The sequence below is a fragment of the Hemiscyllium ocellatum genome, chromosome 23 (genome assembly GCF_020745735.1).
Source record: "Hemiscyllium ocellatum isolate sHemOce1 chromosome 23, sHemOce1.pat.X.cur, whole genome shotgun sequence".
Lineage (NCBI taxonomy): Eukaryota > Metazoa > Chordata > Chondrichthyes > Orectolobiformes > Hemiscylliidae > Hemiscyllium > Hemiscyllium ocellatum.
The window spans coordinates 35,056,053-35,070,849 of NC_083423.1; positions in this window are offsets into that span (position 1 = coordinate 35,056,053).

Sequence of the window (14,797 nt, forward strand, 5' to 3'; positions counted from 1 at the left end):
CTGATTCATCAGCTGAGGTGGGAATTGTTGATTTTTTTTGGGGGGGGGGGGGAGGGATTTGTGATCATGGTTACCAAATATAGATTCCTGATGAAGGGCTCTGGCCCGAAACGTCAAATTTCCTGTTCCTTGGATGCTGCCTGACCTGCTGTGCTTTAACCAGCAACACATTTTCAGCTCTGATCTCCAGCATCTGTAGACCTCACTTTTTACACTTCCAAATATAGGTAAAGTTAAAAAACAACACCATGTTATAGTCCAACAGGTTTATTTGGAAGTACAATCTATCTGATGAAGGAGCAGTGTTCCAAAAGCTAGTGCTTAAAAACAAACCTGTTGGACTATAACCTGCTATTGTGTGATTTTTAACTTTGTCCACCCAGTCCAACACCAGCACCTCCACATCTTGGCAAATATAGGCAGAAAGCAATTTCAATAATCTAGTTGATCTGTTAAGAAAGAGCAGTTTAAGTATGACATATTAGATAATTCAACCCAAGGGATCCGCACAACGGTGAGAGTCGAGAATACTTTCCTGATCCCAATTCTGTTCTGTGGGATGGAGGAGTTGGGGTGAGGGTCTTGTGGGGAATGTTTGTCACTGACATTGTGCAGTCTTTGGTGATAACAATTTTTATTCTTCCATCAGTCTCACGTAGGTGAATCCCTAGTCTTCTCCCAAGAAGGTGATTGCTTGTTTCCCGAGATCTTCCCTCTTTGTCTCTCTCTTTCTCTCTTCCTCCCGACACTTGCACATCTACCCTATTTTGGGGTTTTGTAATATGTGTGTCAATCATCTGTTTTTAGCTTGTAACTGGTATTTCTGATACATAGCTTGGCGCCAGATTCCTTTTTTGAGGTTTTTTTTCAGTAGTTTCATACAATTGAGTAGCTTGCTTGGCATTATTAAAGGACAATTAAGGAGTTAAGACTATAAGACACGTTAGCCACTTTGCTGTTGATCTGGAGTCACATGTAGGCCAGACAAAGTAAGGATAGCAAATCCCACTTTTCCTAAAGGACATTAGCAAGCAAGATGAGTTTTTCAATGTCAATCAACGTAAAATAGTCATCACTATACTTTTAATTCCAGATTTTTAAAAAATGAATTCTAACTTCTGCTCTGGTGGGATTCAAGCCCATGTCTTACTAGTGGCTGACTAGTCTAGCAAGAGTACCACCATCATTGCTTTCTGAACAGAAGTTGCAATTCTTTCTTTCATTAATATAAAGGTGGCTTCAAAATTACCTTAAAATAATTAAAAGGGAATGAATAGAAGTGCATATGGAGAAACAAAAATAAAGCAGGGATGAAAGCAGCTTGAGAGCGCCATGGAAGCAAGACCAGTGAGGAAGCAAAGGTAGACTTCAGTACTAGCATGAAATCCATCCAGTTTAATCAACAGCTTTGTTAAAGTTAGCAATTAACAATCAATCACGGAATTTTACAAATAGAAGAAAGCATTTCAAGCAGTTCTTTACCCCTACTTCTGGGCTAAAAGGTCTTGACTCATGTCGCACCACCCCAAAAGGTGTTCATTAACAGGTTGGTTAAGCATATTTATAATTTGTGGTGCGATGGTAATGCCTCTGTCTATGGGACAGAAGGTCCAGATTCAACATTTTTCTGCCAAGGTCTATCAAAACATATCTGAGCTGGTTGATGAAAGCATTTTGAAGAAGTTCTTGCAGTCTCCCATAACCAATGTGAGTCATAATATGTATGAAATACAACTCTAATTATTGCCCAAATATAATTCAGGTAGAATGAACTGTGACTCATGGATGGCATAAGCAATATGGTTAATATCTGGAAGATTTTTAATATATTTTACAGTCAAGTAAAATACAGATCTCTCTGTTAAAAAAATGTGACATACCTTAAGGATAGATTGAACATATTTCTTGCCCCTCCCTCATACTGATCCCTTAATGTTCAAAACAATTTAAAGAAATAGCCAATGTCAAAAGCTATTAAGCTTCTAATTTTATTTTTATTGTCAAATATATGCATTTAATCAACACTCACTTTATTTCAGTTGAATCGTTTTTGCTGACAGAGTTTAATCTGAAGTGACTTTTCTTGAGTAAATCAGATGTTCTAAGGATCATAACTCAGACCTTTCCCAGTTCAGAATAAAGCTATAATGAATAACCTTTGAAAGGTTTGCACAATAAAATGGTCATTTTTCATCAGGACCACAGCACTGACTGTAAAACCACGGGCAGAATTTACTGTCAATAGCACTGAGATGAATGGTGTTCATTGTTATTGATGAGCAAGTGGCACTGCAAATTCTGACAAGGAGCAGACCTGCACTAAACATGAAAATCTAGAAGTTGACGTCCAAGGTGAGTTGCTCTGTTATGAGCTTTGCAAAGATGGTATCTTGCTGCTTGATTCAGTATTCAACTGCATTGAACAATAAGTTCCTCCAGCAGCATGATAGATACAACTAAATTTTCTACAGAAAGTTAAGGCTTATTTATTTCAGTCTTTTTTAATTTAAACCTTATTTATTGTCAAACTGCTTATCTGTGATATCTCATTTGTTCAGTTTTTAATTCTTGTTAGCGATATAACACAATTAATTACTTTTATTTGCTAATTATTTTGCCTCTCCATGCTGTCTTGGTCCATTTTTTCTTTCCAACTTCTTAATTTTCTTTTTTTTTTTGTAAATGATTTGGCACCAAATTAATCTCATTTCAATTCTCTTGTTAGCCTCTGTGCTATTCATTCAATACATCAAATGGAATAGTTAAGGAGATAAAATTGTTTGTCCTATTCTGCAAATCCAAATCTTTGTTTGATCCTTGCAAAGACTGTTAACTTTGTAAAAGAGCATTTCTAAATGGCTCAGGGAAAAGAACTGCACAAGATTTCACTGTTTTAAGAATTTTACAGTAACAACCAAGCTAAAGTCATAATTGGCTAAACATTATTTAATAAACAGCTAATGTATTAAACTGTAGAAAAGGTTATTTTCCAATGAATTAATTGACAAAACCATAAACCAACTCCAAATTTCTAGTTTATAATATTCACAATAGATATGTAGTCTCATATTTGAAACTCCTAAATCCACTCGGCTAGCTAAGAGATTCTCTTCTTCCTGCTATATGTGGGAGTTTACCAGTGTCCTTTTAAAAGTCTATTCACTTCTCCTCCACCGGCCAGCAGAAAGGAGCCCTGTAGTGACTCCACGCTCTTTGAACCACCACAAGTTCCAGTTCTATGAACAGGGAATGTATTCCTATCCTCATTCTGCTTGGTGGTTAACACCAAAACGGACTCTTCTTTTCTGCTCAACACAGCAGCTGCTCTTGTTGATCTTCCACTGTCAGTCTCTTTGTTTGGCAGAGTGGGCATGGAGATCCTTGTTGTCAGGTGAGTATACTTTTTGGTGAGACCAAACATCAGTGGGAATTAGCCTGGAGTTTCCTGCAGTTTGCCATGTGTCATCACACCAGTCAATTAATTATGCCCAGTTGAGTTGCCATCAGCCGTGTTGTGGAATTGAGCAGGAATCCGTCAGTTGTGTTGTTACGTCACAGGGTTGAAAATCCCGGTGGCATATTTAAATGAGCCTCAAACAGGCATCTCAAAATGCAAGTCTGCAGCACCATTCTGACTGTTTAAGAGGAGTATTTTGAACTGGAAACATGGCTTCCAACCCCTCTAAGTTACTGCTCTTGAATCTACAGAGCTGCAAACCCTCACCATAGAGTCCTCTTAGTCTCAGCTTTCCACTGATCTGTTGAGTTGATTAATACAACTATCAATAGATTCAGGGATGCTGAACTCTTTTATTAAATCTTATTATTTCAAGAATTTAGTTTGCTCGCAGATTGAAGTAATTATCAATATCTACTGGAACGTCTTCCAAAGGATTGGTGTCTTTTCTTTATATTTTAGAAATTTCTCATTAGTTTTGGGACCTATATTTGTTCAGCTTGAGATTTTGGACTTAATTTAGAAGCAGGTCTATATTTTACAAACTGGTTTCTCAAAATGACCAGTGCTGCTTGATGCATCTCTAATGTTAAATCTTAACAGTGATACTATTTTTCCTTACATTGCTTATTAGCATGCTTCTTAATTCTCATTATTTTAAGACTGCTTTAAATTTGGATGATCTAAGTGCTGCTTGAAATCTCTGCTTTTTAAGCTTTTAATCATGCAGAATCTTAATTATGCTTGTAATCTGCTAGTTCAACCTTTTAAATACTTTATAATTGGAGCAGTGTTCTCTAAAAGAAATAATTGAATTTTGTATTAGAACAACAATGTTCTGTTTTGATAGTTTTAATGTTTCAAGCTCTGTAGAATAGCAATGCTGTTTCTCTGGACTGCTTTCTGTTGATGTTCTCTCTTTTACGTCATTAAAATGATTGTTTCATGCCTTCTGGAATTTGTATCCACATTCTCAACCATAATGGAGATTTCTTGCTTGTTTATTGGAAAAAACGCATATGTTCCTATTTTTACAGTCTAATACGCAATGCATATCATTTTCCACATTTTTTTTAAAAACTAAAAATCTGTGTTTGAGGTCTGAATAAATCTTCTGACCACAATCATGATTTAAGTTATGAATGTCTTAATCTCATTTCATTTTCTGATTATCTTCCATTAGATTCGGTGTTCAAAGACTTTTACGATCTCTTTTCATTCCCCTAATTGTGACTTTTCCAATACTGCGACCTTGGTATATGAAGTGGAGGTGTCAGTGTTAGACTGGAGTGGAAGTCACATGACACCAGGTTATAGTCCAACAGGTTTATTTGAAATAACAAGCTTTTGGAACTCTTCTGCTTTGTGACGAGTCTGGAAAGGGGCAGTGCTCTGAAAGCTTGTGATTTCAAATAAATCTGTTGGACTATAGCCTGGTGTAGTGTGACGTCTGACTTTGGTATATGAATGAATGTCTGTACCTTTGATCTGTCTATTGTAGCCATATAGCATGGAGCATATTTGCACTGATCATTATGCTCATTTTGAAGTATAAGTACTCTTTTTCACTTTCATTTCTACCCTTCCCAGGGTGGTCTTTGAGACATTATTTTAAAGATTTTCCCCCTTGTCCAAAGGGATTTCCAATCATACATCAGAACCTGCCAGTGTGGTGAATCTTTATTCTTGTTCTAACCTACACTATTTATTCGGCATCTATATCTAGCGCAGAGGTAATGGTCTTCATCAGGACTGTTGCTTTTGCCCTGCTAATGATTCCAAACATGCAGCTCCAGCTTCCTTGTTTTTAGCAACTGCATGGCTGCCTGTATCTTCTTATGACAGTCATTTCTTAAAGTGGTAATCTCACTTCTTTTTGGAAACGTCTTTACTTCTGCGTTGGTTTTTTTCAATATTGTTACTTTGAGTTGTTTATGTAAAGATGTCACCAATGATCACAATGTCAGATGATGTGGTGCACATACTGGCAATGTGGGGCTGGTCAAGCTGCTGCTCCCAGTCCTGTTTTGTAGATTTTGGTACCTTACTAGGCTGGAGACAAGAGAGTGGGCGGCACGGTGGCACAGTGGTTAGCACTGCTGTCTCACAGCACCTGAGACCCGGGTTCAATTCCCGACTCAGGCGACTGACTGTGTGGAGTTTGCACGTTCTCCCCGTGTCTGCATGGGTTTCCTCCGGGTGCTCCGGTTACGTCCCACAGTCATGTGCGGGTCAGGTGAATTGGCCATGCTAAATTGCCCGTAGTGTTAGGTAAGCGGTAAATGTAAGGGTATGGGTGGGTTGTGCTTCGGCGGGTCGGTGTGGACTTGTTGGGCCGAAGGGCCTGTTTCCACACTGTAAATAATCTAATCTAATCTAATCATATTCACTACACCAGTGGCTGATGACACTATCGCACAAGCCACTAAATGGTGCAGGATGCAGTTACAATACTGCCCCTGCTTTGACCAGAGCCATGATGAAGCAGATTATCAGCTTGTTGAATATATGGTTCTGCCTCTTGGACTGGTCCTGAGTGCAATACACTCAACACCGAGTGTGCCACAGCACGCTGTTGTGTTGTGCTCCACATTACTGAAACGGATAACAAGGGAAGATGCTGAGGAACTGGGAGAATGGGAGTGTTCTTTCAAAGAAGTGGATGAGAACATGGAGGGAAAGGAAGCTATCCTTGTGTATGTCAGAGCTCTGCTGCATTGATGGTTACAAGCAAGACAGGTCTTGATTAACCAGCTGACTGCAGTAGATGAGACCTGAGTGCAGCAACTGTGCAATGTGAAATAGTTGTTTGTCGTTTGTCATTTTGCCCGCAATTTGTTTTGCATTGCGGGGTCAAACTACAGCTTTAAGTGGAGCTGTAAATGCCAAGAATGGTCAGCTCTAACAGCTACGTATCATGACCAACCTGTGTCTGGAGCTTATGTACCGTTACACTTCTGGTGAAAGGCAAACTTCAGAATGCCAATGCTTGGGGTTGGGATTTGAAGATAGAGCTGGTATTAGGGATGCCATCTACTTAGACAATCTGCTGTGCAACAAGTTCTATGGTGAGATAGTAGAATTAAGCTAGCATCAAAGGAGAGGGGTATCATAGTGGCATAATAGATAGCAGAAAGTTGCCATAGTCCTAGAGGACTATGGGGTTGCTCTCTGATTAGAGAAAGGCAACTGGAAGGGAGTTTAACCCGAGGATCACATCACCTCCAGCAAAGGGTTAATTTGACATGTTGGAAACTTCATGGTAACCTCAGCCGTGCAGGCAATGAACTCATGTTGTTGGCAACCCTCTGAATCACAAACCAACCATTCAGCCAACTGAGTAGGCAGTTAATGAGGTCATTAGTTAACAAGGTAGGTAGTTAATGAGGCAGCTTTGGAACAATATAACAAGAAATCAGGTTAGATCTCATGAAGAGAAAATCACTTTGAAATTTCACAAAATTAGCACTGAGCCAAAACATGAAATATTGATAGAGCCTCTATGATCTTCAGCAATAACATAAAACATTAGAAGTAGGAGCTGGAGTAGGCCTTCTGGCCCTTTGAGCCTGCTCCACCACTCAATAAGGTCATGGCTGATCTTTTTGTGGACTCAGTTCACTTACCCACCCTCTCATCATATCCCTTAATTCCTTCATAGACTTTTTTTCAACAATCTTAGCTTTAAAAATGTTCACTCAAGTAACGTCAACTACTTCACTGGGCAAAGAATTTACATAGATTTACAACCCTCCCGGTGAAGAAGTCCCTTCTGAGCTGGTGTCTTACACAATAGATATGTACTTAATATTCATGAATCCACATGCAAACTTTCAGTAAGTACTAGACTTGATAAGCCAAGGGTCCACATGTAGATTTTCCTTCAGAAAGTCATGCATGTAACAGCTCAATTGTTCTCCAAATCTGTTACAATGTGGATTTAATTCACCATGGCTTTAGTAACTTTTCACAGGCAGTTTATTTACACTGAGGCAGTGACCACTGATTTTATCCTGTTTCAGTGAACGTATCTAATCTGGTGCTCACTTCCTCAGTGACAGTCTTTAACAACTTTGCACTGCTCTGTGATGCAAAGTCAAGGAACACCAGAATGTCTACCCATGTTCACTTTATTGCATGTCAGTATAATGCAATAATTAAAGTATTGTCCAAATACATAAGTGCACATACTCTGGTTAAGCGCATGCTTCCCCTAGCCTGTACCATGTGTGCTACAGTCCGTTTGCTAATAAAAACCTGTAGAACATGTTTACTTTGAGAAACTTTACTGAAAAGCTAATGTTTGTAGCTATGATAAAGTTCATTTCAGATGTGAGCCTTGATGTATCATATGTAGTAGGTATCTGACAAATGCAACAAAAAAAACCTATGAAAAAGAGTGAAACATTGAATGCTCGCATAAGTATGCTCGGACTAATAATTACTAAACAAATCATATGAAGTAGCAATGCTGACATGACTCCATGCTGTCAGGTGCCTCTCCATCTCAAACTGTACAAAATTAAATCCTGCTATGCAATCCCAATAACAACTTTGTCACAATATGCTTATCTTCAGATTGCTTCACTGTCCCAGGATATAACATAGGATATAACAAAGATAGGATAAAGGCAAATTTGAAGACTTTGAGTCAATGAGCAAGAAAATTATTTGGATCTGGAATTGCTTTTGGCTTTTGTTCAGCAATGCTGTGGTCGGATTCCCAGCCAAGCCCTTGCACGATAGATGCACGGAATGTGAAGGTAGCGATAACCAGGCAAACCAGAGCAGTCAGCCGAGGGCTTGGATTGCAAACCAATTTAGCAGAGGTGGGCAAAAACAATTCTTATATAAATTCTTATATCTGCTAATGGAGAGCCTAACTTTTCTTTGAGATTGTTGTCTGGGTTGCCTGAATAATGGTTCAATCCATTATCTGCATTGGTACTTTTCAGCCATTCTGTTTGCCACAGAACTTTGACACAGGAGAGTGACACTTATTGCATCTGTAGGACAGGCCGCATGGGTCCTTATATGTTGTATTTGGGTATTCATAGACCTCCTCTAAATGAAATTATTTAACTTAACCACTGTTATTCTAAATAACAGGCAATTTTGCTGCAATATAAACTATAGCATCAACTGCACGATCAATTAAAATTCTGTTGTCTCAATCGGTTCTAAACCCTTTCTCACAACCAAAAAGCAGAAAAAATAAAGAAGGTGTCTTTAAATGACTTTTCATATGTATTTGAAACTTGTTTGCAGTAACAATATATATGACAATACAATGTTAGTGACAACTAGCAAAATATTCAACGAAGACAAGAGGGAATTATAGAATGGATTGGATTAAAGATTAGCTTTAACAACAGCTAAATCACATGTCTCTTAGTTGACTTTGCATGTTTAAAAGCTACTTGGTTGAGAGAGGGCTGCTTAATATTCTGGGATGTAGATGTTTCAGGAATGACAGAGAGGGATGTAAAAGAAGTGAAGGAGTTGTGTTACTGATTAGGGAGGATATCACAGTTGTACTGAGAGCGGACAACTTTAAGGGATCATATGCATAAAGCCCAGGAAAAGGGGTAAAACTCTTTACCACTGCTTAGCTTATAAATAAGCATATTACCTCCCTTGCAAATTGAATATTAATGTGTTTTGATAATTTCCTGGGAGTGGCATCAATAATAACTCATTAATGTAGCAAACAAATTTGTTGTGAGGCAATTGGAGCTCTTATAATTCAAAGCCTTCAGTAACTCAAATATCTCACACTGAAATTATTAGCATCATAAAATAAACATAGACATAGAATGTGAAAATCCATTCATTGAATAATTCACACATTGTATCATGAAATATGCGCATCATACGCAGATAAACTTGGCTGCTGAAAGAAAGCAGATCTAAGTATTCAAAAACTAATCTTATAATTTCAGATGAAAGTTTTATTTGTGATGCAAATTCTACAGAATAAAAATGCCTCTGTATTTAACATTCTGCAAATCTCATGAAGAATCTAAGAGCAAGAGGAGACTGACTCAGAGGTTAGGAGCTCCCAGTGCAGTGTAGTGCTTTACAGGAGGTGTGGTGAGAACATTGCAGGTCTGCAGTGCCTGGTTTAATAGATGAGAGATCAAGTGCTGCAGACTTATAGCCATATGAACATACTCTTAGGCACTGCTAATTCCAGAAACATTTTAACCATGGAGTCAATCTCCACCGTGTTGTCTTAGTCGCCTGTGAAACAATTACACTCTTGGACTCTGACTGTTATCTTGTATATCCCTCCACCCCCATAAATTCAAGGCACGCAGATTAGAAGGGATACAATGGACAACTGCTTTAGCCATCCATCACTAGATCTGGTTAAAATATCAAACTTGTCAGGTAGACCAGCTCAATATTGTGGACCATCCCTGAAAGTAAACATAATCTCATTCTAATATCTTTGCTGTATTGGAAGTAGCTTTCTTAACCCCTTCCCTTGTCCCATCACCTCACTTTCAATAACAAGTGTGAAGCATTCACAGACTTCTTTGTTATGAAGATTAAGTCAAGTTGATCAGCTGCCTGTTACAAATTTATCCCTCCCCCTTGCACACATGAGAACAATTGTATAAGACAGTTGGCTTAAAAGAGTTCCCTTAGAATCTTTGGAATAGGTCGACCCACAGATATACGAGAGTGTGTTTCTTGCCACAGCTAGTCAATCTGTTGCTAGTTGGTAGTCATTTCTAAAGTCTGCAGCCATGGAGCATAAAACTAGTTACTACTCTTGCCTAGTTTAAATGCAGTTAACCAGTTTTAAAATAATGTATTATTAATTAACTGTTACTCAAGTACCTTTTTTCTGTCAAAGAACTAGTCATGGTTCATCCTTCACCACTTAATACCAGAAAGCCTAGTAAGCTGCATAAACTCATATTACTAGAAGAATCTACCCAGTGAAGATCCCATCATCCTAATGGCCTCTGAGGACAGCTCTTACAAAAAGATTCACCGACTGTTCCATCAATTGTATTTCCACTAATTACTCATTACTCAGCTTCACCTTCTGGCCCAATATTATCCGACATTGTAAACAGTTCTCTGTGTCATCACATGTCGACGTTCGTTCTTTTAGATCTGTCCCCATTACCCCCTTCTCAAAAAAAAACTCCGTGTCTACATTATCTTTGCGAAATCCCATCCCAGCTGCATCTTTCCTTTCCTCTCCAATCCCATCAAATATATTGTTACCTTCCAAGTACAGTTCCTTCTTTCCCAGAATGCCGTTTTAGAATCATTTCAATGAGGTTTCTGCCCTGCCACAATACCAAAGTAGCTTCTATCAAAGTTACAAATGACACCCTATGTGACTGTCACAAAGGTAAATGTTACCTCCATATCCCTCTCAACTTGTGTGTAACCTTTCATAGAGCTTACACACCATCTTCCTCTAATATCCCTCCACTGTTGACCAGTTGGGTCATATCTTTGGTTCTCATGGTCTTATTGGTTCTCTTGTTCCTCATCTAATTGTAGCCACTTACTAACGCTTCTCCAATTGTATTAACACTGTGTTCCTAATTAAAGTTTCTTCCTATTCTAACTCTCTTTCCATTCCCTAGGGTTGAAGCTCTTAAATGCCATCACTACACTTCCTGCTCTCTTGCCATCTTTAAGTCTCCTTAAAACCTACCTCTTTGACTAAACTTTGATCACCTGCACTAATATCTCCTTTTGTGACTTTGGCGTCGTACTTTGTTTTATAATGTTCCTGCAAGGCAACGTTTACTACATTGCAGGCATTATAAAAATATAAGTAAAAAGTGAGGTCTGTAGATGCTGGAGATCAGAGCTGAAAATGTGTTGCTGGTTAAAGCACAGCAGGTTAGGCAGCATCCAAGGAACAGTAATTCGACGTTTCGGGCCAGAGCCCTTCATCAGGAAGCCCTTTCCTGATGAAGGGCTCTGGCCCGAAACATCGAATTTCCTGTTCCTTGGATGCTGCCTAACCTGCTGTGCTTTAACCAGCAACACATTTTCAGCTCATTATAAAAATATAAGTAAAACTTTTAAAAACTGCAGATTCTGGAAACCTGAAAGTAAAACGGAAATTGCTGGAAAAACTCAGTAGGTCTTCCAACATCTGTGCAGATAAAGCAGAGTTAATGTTTCAGATCCAGGGACATTCTGAAGAAGGATCACAGGACCTGAAATGTTAATGCTGCTTTCTCTCCACAGAGACAAATATAATTTGCTGCTATTGAAAATATTAAGGAGAGTAAACAGCTATTAGATCCAATGTAGTTCATTCTTGTACAATGTTGAACTCCCATGTGTTCCCGTATATGGATACAGAATACTTCGTGGCATTGGGCGAAAGTGAGGACTGCAGATGCTGGAGATTAGAGTTGAGAGTGGGGTACTGGAAAAGCACAGCAGGTTAGTAGCATCCGAGGAGCAGAAGAATCAATGTTTTGGGTGAAAGCCCTTCATCAGAAAACTCCATGGCAATACTCCATGTATTGTTAGAAGTATTGTCACAACCATCTGATGAAGATGCACTGCTTCCAAATAAACCGTTGGATTATTACCTGGTGTTGTGTGATTTTTAACATTGTTAGAAGGAGTATAATTGAGTTACCTCCAGAATCCTGGTCAATATTTATCCTCTAAGCAATACAAATTATCTGGTCATTATAATGCCAATGTTTGTGAGACCTTGCTTTGTACAATTGGTTGCCATATTTTCCACATAATGACACCAAATTCATTTCAAGTGTACTTCACTAAGTGTAAAACAGTTATAAGAGGCACCATGAAAATCTTGTATTTTATTGCACTGTAACTTGCCCACTCTAGTCTTCAGTTGTACAAAGGGAAAATATCAGGAGGTGTCTGAATAAATGGTAAAAAAGAGAAGATTTGTGTTGAAATTTGAAGCCTGTTTTCAGCTAAATCAGTATATTATTCTGTGTAGGCTACAAAGATTTTTTTTCGGTTCATTTCAGGAATGTGCAATCGTTGATAGTCACAGGAATTCTTTTGAGCATAATTGACAGTGGATTTATAATACAGTAAAATAATTCAGATCTTTTGTGAAATTATGCTTTCTTACTTTTTCTACTGTTTTATCTTTCTAATAATTGTTTTTTTTATATCTTGATGACACATTGTATCAGAATCTATTTTCCCACTGGCTCTTGTTCTGAAGAAATGTCAAGGATCACTTTACATACCATTGCTTTGCCCTAACAGCACTCCTTTCTGGAAAAGGATCTTGTTTAGTGGATGAGCAGCTGGTGGGCTTTGTTTTTTATTTATTTATTTATGGCTTTAGCTGTAAAGGGAAGAGAAACATTTTGTACGGTATCTCCCATCAAGTCGAGCTTCTTGGCAGCAGACAAGCCTCTCTCTGATCTTTATGGTTTGCGCTATCATTTATGAGATTGAGCACTTCGGTATAATCACTCACAGCTCCAAAGGGAAAAACTGCTTGAATCTTGTGGCTCTTCTTCAGCACAATACCATTGGCTTGCCTGGGCAGATAAAAGTTGCCCCTTTGACAAAAGATGGTAATCAGCTAGCTGTCTGAAGTTCTTAAACTACACAACTAGAAAGGAAAAGGAATTGTTTGGTTATACGTAGTGATATGATCAATTTCCATATCACTCTGCTTCCTGTGATAGCATGAACCATCAGCAGACCTAGGAGCGAGGCAATGCATAGCAGCAGCAACACAACGTCAAGCCAAATGCTTTCCAATCGCATATAAGAAGCAAAGAAGGAACTAGTTTACCTCTTGCCAAAACAGAGTTCTCATGAGATTAACTAGGTGTCTGAGATGACAGACAAAAGGAGAGATCATGTTCTGTAACATTTGTGAGGCTTCTATCATTAGATCCTATTTACATGCTTCCTCTCTTCCCCTGCCAGATGCACATGTAATGTTCATTCAGTGATCTTCTCAAGCTGAGCCTAGTTTCTAAGCAACATCCAAGTACTGTCTGTCAAATTCCATGTTAAGCATATTTATCATATACACATTATTAACCAGTTGCAAGTCATCTACGAGTCCTGTGCCTATGGTCATGTTGAGCATAGTCCTTCGGTTACAAGAACTCATTAACCCTGATGAATGTGTTGAATCAGCAACTCAGAAGCCAGCGTCTGCCCATCTTGATGTAGGTACAGGATGACCAGTCGGACATAATGCCTTCTGTCAGTGCTGTACACAGCCAAATCAGCTGTTCTCGCAACCAACTGAATCATCAATCCTGACTGCTGTTTCCTGTATTATGTTAATACTCTGCTGCAAAACAGTGAGAACACTCCAGGCCCCGAACCGAAGCAAAACCTATGGAGACCCTGTTTTGGTAAAGTATTTGGATCCCTTCTTGGCCTCCACAGTTGAGTCCAAAGACATATCATGCACCATGTTTGGCATAGCCTTATTTAAGGAGATATCAGGCTTCCTTTGGGCTCGTCTCCAGACTTTTTTTGGGCTTAAACTTCCTTGGCCTTTCACTCTCTGGATATATCCGCAAGGAAGTAGAGCTATTCACCTTTAGTTCAGCATTTTGTTTGTGAGTGCCTTGTCCACATCCCAAAGGGGCTACACACTGCATGTCTCTGAGACCAATCCTCCTCTGAAGCATTAACTGGAGATACGAGAGATCCAGATTCTGTTTTGTAGTGAGAAAGCAAATCTTACAAGTTAACGATGGAAAGGCTATGTACTGACAGGTAAAGACTGTCTCTCTCATATTGCTGCTAACCAGTGGTGTGGACTGAAAATTATAGGCATGCTAGCACACAAAATACGTAAGACTCTTTACCCGCACACTAGAAGTTGTTGTACAGAAGTGATGAGAAAAATTCAGATTATTCATATTTGGGACATTGATCATTTCAACTCATCCGGTTGTATTACAGAGAAGCAGGTGTTCTAACTTCATGAGGAAACACATGTAATGTAAATTGTTGGGGCTTTAATTGGATACCTTGCGTGTGATCCTGAATCCTCACAGCAATGGACAAAGGAAGACAAATTAAACTCAAGGCCAAATATGTTTAGTTCATAACAGATTTTTTTGTGAGGTCTTTTTCAGATCAGAATTAAATCATGCTACTTTTATCCTGTTTGACTCATTTTAATTGACTTTGTTTTCATTAAGTCCTTTTCACCAACTTTCAACTCTGGCAAGACATTGTTTAATAGAGCACTGCTCACCTGCTGAAGTGAGTGCTCTTGGGATTTATTAAATCTTTTTAAAATTGAAATCTGTGACTGAGTGTCTTTCTGCGATGTATTGACACTGAGGAAAAATACAAAAACAAATATTTAGG